The sequence below is a fragment of the Nansenia antarctica genome, assembly GCF_963989245.1.
Source record: "Nansenia antarctica genome assembly, chromosome: 2".
In the NCBI taxonomy this organism is placed as follows: domain Eukaryota; kingdom Metazoa; phylum Chordata; class Actinopteri; order Argentiniformes; family Microstomatidae; genus Nansenia; species Nansenia antarctica.
This window is the reverse complement of record NC_137675.1, coordinates 29,021,632-29,029,946: the sequence shown is the minus strand read 5'-3', so window position 1 is coordinate 29,029,946 and position 8,315 is coordinate 29,021,632. Positions and strand designations below refer to the sequence as shown.

Sequence of the window (8,315 nt, the reverse complement as noted above, 5' to 3'; positions counted from 1 at the left end):
GGCGTCTGCTAAATGCCAAAAATGTAAAAAATGTAAACAAGACTTCTCCATCACTAACCCCCTCCCAGACAGCCAAGAACCGTGGCGTGATCTGGACAACTGCCTATCCTGTGCGGAGAACAACGCAGTGATAGAACGCTCCTGCAGATTCTTCCTTTACAACATCAGAAGGATACGACCATTCCTCACCAGAGAAGCAGCGCAACTTTTGACCCAGTCACTGGTCATCTCCCGCCTTGAATACTGCAACACACTCCTGGCCGGGTTCCCCGCCTCTGCCATCAGACCTCTGCAGCTCATCCAGAATGCTGCTGCCCGTCTGGTGTTCAATCTCCCAAAATGTTCTCATGTCCTTCGCACCCTGCACTGGCTCCCGATAGCAGCTTGCATCAGATTCAAGACCCTGGTGCTTGCCTACCAGGCAACAAAACGGATAGCCCCTGCCTACCTGCGGGCAATGTTCACCCCCTAAACAGTAGCCTGTTCACTCCGCTCCTCCACCTCGGCTGGCCGATTGGCTACACCACCTCTATGCCAACACGGCAGTCACGCTGCCCGGTCACTTCTCTTCACTATACTGGCTCCTCCCCGCTGGTGGAATGAGCTTCCCACGGCTGTCAGAACTGCAGTCACTCCCCATGTTCCACAAGACTCATCTCTTCAGGTTAGACCTTAACTGCTTCTCTTGAGACATCTACTACCCCTGTGCCTCCTGAGACACCTGCTTCCCCCTATACTGTGTCTCCTAAGATTTCTACTTCCTCCCCTTGTACTGTCTCTCTTGTGTAAAAAATAAATGTATAATAATTATAATAATAATAATAATAATAATTCTTCTATCCCAATGACTGCCAATGGCCCCTGGCCTGAGCTAGATTACTCTTTCTGCTACGACTGATGAATAGATGGTTCACTTGCTTAGTCAAATGTAGCGATTGTAAGTCGCTTTGGAATAAGGCGTCTGCTAAATGCCAAAAATGTAATGTAAATGTAATTCATCTTCCTCATCAGAGACATCTACGATTTTGAGATACATGAAAGACTTGGAATACGTTCAAATCTGAATTTTCCACTGCAAAGATGAGGATGCTTTTTCTCTACAGCATTCTGTACAGATACCTTAATGCCAATCCTCCACACAACTATGTGTCTTATCAGTAAATTACATTCCTATTTTGAGCAGTGATGATAGTATCTCACAGATCACTAACTGGTACTTAGATAGTGGCATTGACACGACTTCCTTTAGTCGAAAACGTCTTGAAGTGCAGTGTGAAAATACTTTATTGTGTGTGCCCTGATGGCCAGTATATTGCATAAACTAGAAAATGTGTTAGTCAGGGAGACACTGTTACAGTGGTGTCAGAGGGGAAGAGGACAACAATGTTGAGGTGCATGCCCAAGGTGTGGAACTTTATAAATAGGTAGAAATATAGCTGGCAACTTTGTACAGGTATTTACAAAACAATAAGCAGGACGATGACAGGACACTGAACATAAACTGAAATAATGAAATGAGAGTTCTCAAAAAGAACGAAAATAAACACAGACACGTTTTTTTTTACTTAATTCACTTTTTATGACAAATACAACTTTTCCTTTAATTACCAGAAAACAGGTACCACTATTGTAGTTTTTTTGGCATTGAGGAAATACTGAGCTATAAGACTATTCATACTGTAGTAAAATCAGTTTAAAAAAGTAAACAACACATATACATTATATGAATACATATTACATACTTCCTTCAATTTACATAACCATATTTTCATTCCATAATTACAGACTACAGTTTCCGACCCTTTGTTTTCCAATATCAAGCTCAACAGATTCCAGATAGGCTCATATGATGAGCTGCCTCCTTCAACTTTGAAGCCGTTCACACCAATCCAACTTTAAAATGTGCAGAGAGGTCTAACTGCCATTGCTATGATATTTGGTTTTGGTACCTAGTACCTATGTTTAAAAGTTACAAACTTGAAAGTGCACTTTTTTACATGGAGGTCTCTGGAAACCAAAAGATGCCTAATCATCTACCTAGTCTAACCTAATAGACTGAGAGAAGCCCCCTGAAGCCCCCTGAGAGAAGCCCTGGGGGAGGTGACACAATGCGTGATTTCCCTCAAACAATCTTTTCTCTGAAAAACGACTCCATGGTTAAGTTAACGGCTGGAGTATGCCAGCAATGTTCCAGAGAAACTGGTCTTTCTGGATGAGGATGGTTTTTTGGGAAATCAGTGCAAAGTGCTCTGCTCTCTTGATCCCCAGGAGGTAATTGTCAAGGGAGCTGTCCTTTGAAGATAGACATAAGTAAGGAGAAGAGGCCATGTTAGCAGGGCATGGGCCAGATTCGAATGCATACCGACATGGTCATTGCCCATGACATACACTATGCACTTTGTTATTTTTGTGGAATAAGGAAGAGTCATTATTTGAGTAACAAACCTCTAAACTGCTTCAAATCATAAAGCATTTACTATGTAACAGCATGTTAAAACAATGTTTTTCCCACAAGGATTAGGCAATGGGGCAACCATGTTTTCCCCTCTGCTATAAGGACTCTCAACACCTGACTCACTGCACTAACCCTGCCAGATGTACTGCACTTTATAGTTGTAAATATTGACTATGATTTCTTCTTGTGGTTATGTGTGTACATTGTCCTTTGTGATTGTCATGTGTAACATGTGTAATGTGTGTATGTTTCATGTATTTGACACTGCTGTTTGAGTTTTTTCCATCTGTACCGACAAGAAATTCCACCGACCTTGGTCATTAAACGATTAAACGATTCATTCAATTAAATGTTAAGTGTGACATGGTTCATTTCTTCTTTCTATCACCTACAGATGTGCTAAACAAGGTAGTCATTCCAAACCTACGTGCCACTGTGTAAGAAATATACAATCAGGGCCCCGCGGTGGTGTAGCGGTCTAAGCACTGGCCACTAGTGCATGCTGCCCACCGGGGCCGGGGTTCGTATCCCGGCTCGCCAGATCCGGATATGGCCAGGGCACACACGGGGAACGGCATATTGGGCGGCCGCTCCCGAGGGGGGTATAGGAGTAGTTCCGGACAAGGATCCGTCACGCAACAGCGCCCCCGTCTGGTGCTGGAATAACGGTGCTGGGCTCGAGGAGCCAGTCAGCTAGTCTGCCTGGCGGCCTCCTCTGGGACTGCAAGCCGCGGGGTCGTGCGGCGGATCCCTCGCAATAGGCAGGGGATAATTGGATGCTAGGTTGGGTTCAATTGGCTACCAAATTGGGTGAAAAAAGGGATAAAATCTGAAAAACAAATTTAATAAAAAATTAAAATATATATATATATACAATCACATTATGGGACACTTGAATAGAATATTACAACAAATGCATGTGGTGTATAACAAAACAAACTATTACATCACTTTGGCCCGTTCTACACAACTTTATTATGTCTTGAAAGTAAAACAATCGCAAAATTGCTGTGAACCACAGCTAATATCTAAAACCCATTGCAGACTAGATGTGTGATTAAAAGTGCCTGTAACATGACGTCATTCACAATGGTGGGATTAACTGGCCTGATGCTTTGTTTCTAATAATACATATAATTTAAATCCATTAATTCGCTCTCTCACCCGTCCTTCCTGTCAATCTCTACTGTATCTATCCCATAAAGCAGAAATGGCCTAAAAACATAGTTTAGATTAAATCCATTCATTAATTCAACTGAAGATACTGCAGGGTGATGTGTTTATAATGATAGTAATTCACATCCTTTTCATTGTGATGAGGTAGGACATTTGGACTTTCCTGCTGATCTAAAGCTTTACTGGCTTCTGTTAAATTGCATTTTGAGAGGTGTGGGATCTGTGTTGACAATGCTCTCTGTTTGGCAGGATCACAAGGCAATCCCTTGTTTCTGTTGGACTCCCAGGAGGTCTCCTTCACACTTAATGTTTTTTCTCTTGGCAGGGGCCCACATAGGCCCTGTGGTTTCACTCTTGCCCCTCTTTCTCTTCCCAGGGCTGGGTTCAAAGAGGGTTCTCTCCACCACAGTCCTGGTCCCTCTACAGGTCAGACACCAGACTATAGAGTGAGTGAAAGAAGGATTTTATTTGAAACTGTCTTTTTATTTTGATAGCCTACAGGACAAAGTCTTGGACTCTTTGCAGTCCATCAGACTTGCATAGGATAATATCTGGCTAGGTTCAACTGAGACAAATAACCCACATACACTCCTTGTATGTGTAAGAGGATATTTTTGCATCTTTAGATTAAAAAACAATGATCCTCTTCAGAGTCTCAGATACTTTATTTGTTGATATGTTACAAAGAATAGACAGACAGTATATACTGCACTGTAAGGGAACATTCCAATAATGTTATATATAATAATAATATAATAATATATATATTATATATAATAATTTCCCTCTGTGAAAACAAGACAGATTTAAAAAAGACACAAATCAACACATCACATTAACACATCATGTTCACATGTCTAAATTAATCAAATTTACCTTTCAAACGTTATGCTAGCTCTAAGCAGCTGGATTAATGTATTTGTTTAACACTTAAGTTGACAGTGAGTCAGTGGGACAGTGCACATAAAAAAAACAAACGTTTTCACATCAATGTAAATGTGTCAGAGAAACGTATATACACCCATAGTCCCTGGATAAGATCAGCCTTAATCATACATGTTGTGCCTGATTTGGAGTTGACCCATTCTCATTATTAATTAATTTTAATTTTGCCATTTAGCAGACGCTTTTATCAAAAGCGACTTACAATTACGAATTACAGGGACATTCCCCCTGGAGTAACTGAGGGCTAAGTGCCTTACCCAAGGGCACACTAGTAGTGGTGTGGTTTCAGGCGGGATTTGAACTCACAACCTTCCGATCCCAAGTCCAACTCACTATCCACTAGACCACCACTACCCTACACTAGACCACCACTACCCTACACTAGACCACCACTACCCTACGTTTTGTATTACAAAAGACAAGATAAAGAAGTTATGTATACTGTAGCTGCAGCTATATTGTACTTAATATTTTTCAACATACCACTAGACTGCGCTAGACCACAAGCAGTGACGACATAGCCAAAACTGAACTAAGTCACTGTTCCAAGCATCTTCGGACACACCACTATTTCAGGCAAACCCCACCCTACACACACAACTCACACTTAACATTTAAGTCTAAAAAACATTTACCAATGAACAGGAGAGGTGCACAGTGTTTAACTAAATTCCATTTACTGTATCTCCACTGTGAATGGTCCCCTTTATGTACTATAACAACCCTTGACTACTTTTGACATTGATTATTGGCATAATTGAATGAATCACTATGATTTAATAATTGTTTTTACGTAATGCTGCTCTTCACAAGGGATGATTAATTATGTCATCTCCATTTTTTACTAATTTTTTACTCAAATGCAACATCTTGTTGCTCCATTGGCTCAGTCTCCACCTTAGCCTCAGTCACGTTTGGTGGAAAACATTGTTTCTTATCCCAGTTCTTCCAGTCAGGTTGTAGAGGTGGGTTGTTCAGAGCCATCAAACTACCCAACCAGAAGCACTCAGCAGCTAGATGACCATAAGTGTCCTGGTCGTGATAGGTTTCATGTTGGTATTTCCGGAGGTGAACCTGTATTTAGCAGAGGTACAACGTGTAAAACAGAAGTCATGGTCTTGGCAAATAATATATTGAACAATTCAATATTCATGCACAATTAAAATGTATTATTTGGATAAATTGGAAGCAAATACATTACCTTAACATTATCATCTTTCTGGCTGTGAAAAATTGCGATTTGAAGATTTTGGATGGATAATTGCATATACTCTGATACCTATAATACAAAAAGAATACCTCTCAACGCATTTAAACAACAAAATGCCAAAACAGCAGGGGCTAAATTGAGTGTGAATAGCCAACAAAATTGTTATTGTGAAGGCCTACCTTTTTGGGGTTCTGTTCTGTGCTGAGTGGAAACAATTGTTTCATCATATTTTTCTTTTCCTCCATTTCAGCTCTTGCATCCTCAAAAATGTTCTATCAAGAGATCATATAAACATTCAAGATGATCTAGTGACTTTATTAGAAAAACTCAAACAATGTCTTGAATATTTAGCTTTGAAACACGGTGCAGCAGCTTTCAGTCACGCTGCTGCATGCTCCTGGAACAAACTACCTAAAGAAATCAACAGGCCCAAACCCTTAAAATATTTAAATCAAAGCTAAAAACCTTAATGTTTTGCATCAGTTATGATTAAACACAAACACTTCTATCAAGGTCTTTTTTCCATTAACTATTCTTAAATGTTTTATCTATTTACTTCTTACTGCTTTTATTCATTGTCATTTTTCATTTTCTTACTATGCTCCTCTTGCTGTATTTTTAACTAATGTATGTAAAGCACTTAGAATTGCCCCTGTTGTATGAAATGTGCTATACAAATAAACTTGCCTTGCCTTGCCTTGAAACTCATGATGTCCAAAAGATGGATACTGAGATGCTTTTCAAATTCACTTTTTAGTTTTTGCTATATGAATGTTTGTAAGAAAGCGTCTCATAATAAGTACAATATGGTGTGTGTGTCACTGGTCTCCTCTTACTTCAGCTATCATACAGGTCATTAATTATCTTGTTAAAAATTATCATTTGAGTTACCTGAATTAACCAAGTTGCAATGTGGCGGTATTCAGCCTTTGACCTTAATTCATCCCTGATTTTTGGCCATTGTTGTAGTCTCAGAATGTCATAGTAATGTCTGAGTTGTGAAGTTCTGCAGGGGTCTGTGAGGTCTTCAGACAAATCTCCTCTGCTCTGTATCTCAGAGGACATTTGACTTGCCATTCTTGAGAGAAGAGAAATACAGACAACCATATACAAGAACCAACAAACGTTACCATACTGTACTGAATAAGTGTCTCATGCATTGTATGCAGTATCGCTATTTTCTTAATGTGTCCAACCGTGGTTTAAACCCATGTCTCATACATGGAAGATATGCATAAACTTGCTAAGCTAAAGCCTAGGTATTAGCCAAGGCATGTATTCAGATATCATACAAGGTTATACTCATCACACTAATGTCATCGCCATACAATACTAGCTAATGTTGTTAGAATGTTACACTTCAACACCCATTATCTGCACAAACGTGTAAGCTAAAGCCGAGCTGTCAGTGTGAGGGGCCAACCTACTTGTCAAATGGGTGTGGTCTCCAAACCACCTCCGATACATTACAACTTTTTATTCCATTTTGTTGTAGTTCAACATGACATACAGTACCTCTCCTTGAAGGAAGCGTATTCAGCCTTGCAAGCTTCATACTTGGAACTGTGGTCAGAAAATGTAAAAAATAAAAATACAATCATTATTAACACAGTTACTTTGTTACAGTTATGAGCAGGATCAAAGGACATGACATACTCCTTGTGATTTTGGTATGTAGAGGCACTACATACACACAGTTAATGAAATGTACCTTATGTCTTTGATCTTGGATTTGTAATGTGATTCCATCTCGATCCTGTGTTAAAAACAATGTCTTCAATCAGTAATCTTACACCAATTACAATTAAATGAACTGCACTGGGTAGGGCAGATACATACAGCATAGAGTGGATTATTATAAGAATCTAATAATTTTCTATCAATCCACACACAATACCCAATAATATAGAGTTGTGCCAAATGAATAATAAAGAGCCCACCTTTGTTGTTGCTCATGTTCTTTTGTGTCAGACCTGTAATGCAAGGAAACATTGTATAGGGTTAATTTCTTGGACTTGTGAGTGTCATACTGAACATTTTAAATGTACATTTTTTTTAACAAGAGACTTTCTGACCATGAGCGTATATCAAACTCCTTAGAGATTGGGTTAGCGATTCCCGACACGACTCAGTCTTTCAAGACTGGCTCAGGAAAGGCATCAGATGGCTTAAAGATAACTGTTTTATATTTCGACCAGTTGTCTGAGAAATACGACTTTGTTTCAATACTTACAGGTCAGACACTATGCGCTCTATTTTACTGTGTTTTCCTGAAGAACCTGACGCTAATCATGACACATTTCTCTCTTTTGGCCCGCTACCCAGAGGTGCACAGTCCACATTGTGTGGGAACAATTCCATGTTGACATGTCCACCTCTGGACAGCATTAAAGCGGCTTGGGAGCATGATTTGGGACAGGCACTATCTGATGATCAATAGGATTCCATCCTCACATCAATACACAAATCCTCACTGCGCAAGACGCTGCCTATGGCAATTTAAGGCAATTTAATTTACAGTTTTTCTCA

The 8,315-nt window shown here is 39.8% G+C and overlaps 1 long non-coding RNA gene across 1 annotated transcript; it reads right to left on the bottom strand.

Moving 5' to 3' along the window:
- Positions 1-6,691: 6,691 nt before the first annotated feature.
- LOC308151707 lies at positions 6,692-8,055 on the bottom strand. The gene is made up of 5 exons (XR_013937307.1): positions 8,020-8,055; positions 7,727-7,759; positions 7,498-7,542; positions 7,214-7,349; positions 6,692-6,864 (listed from the first exon to the last, which is right to left on the bottom strand). It is a non-coding gene; the product is annotated as an uncharacterized lncRNA (long non-coding RNA).
- Between the last annotated feature and the right edge of the window lie 260 nt (positions 8,056-8,315).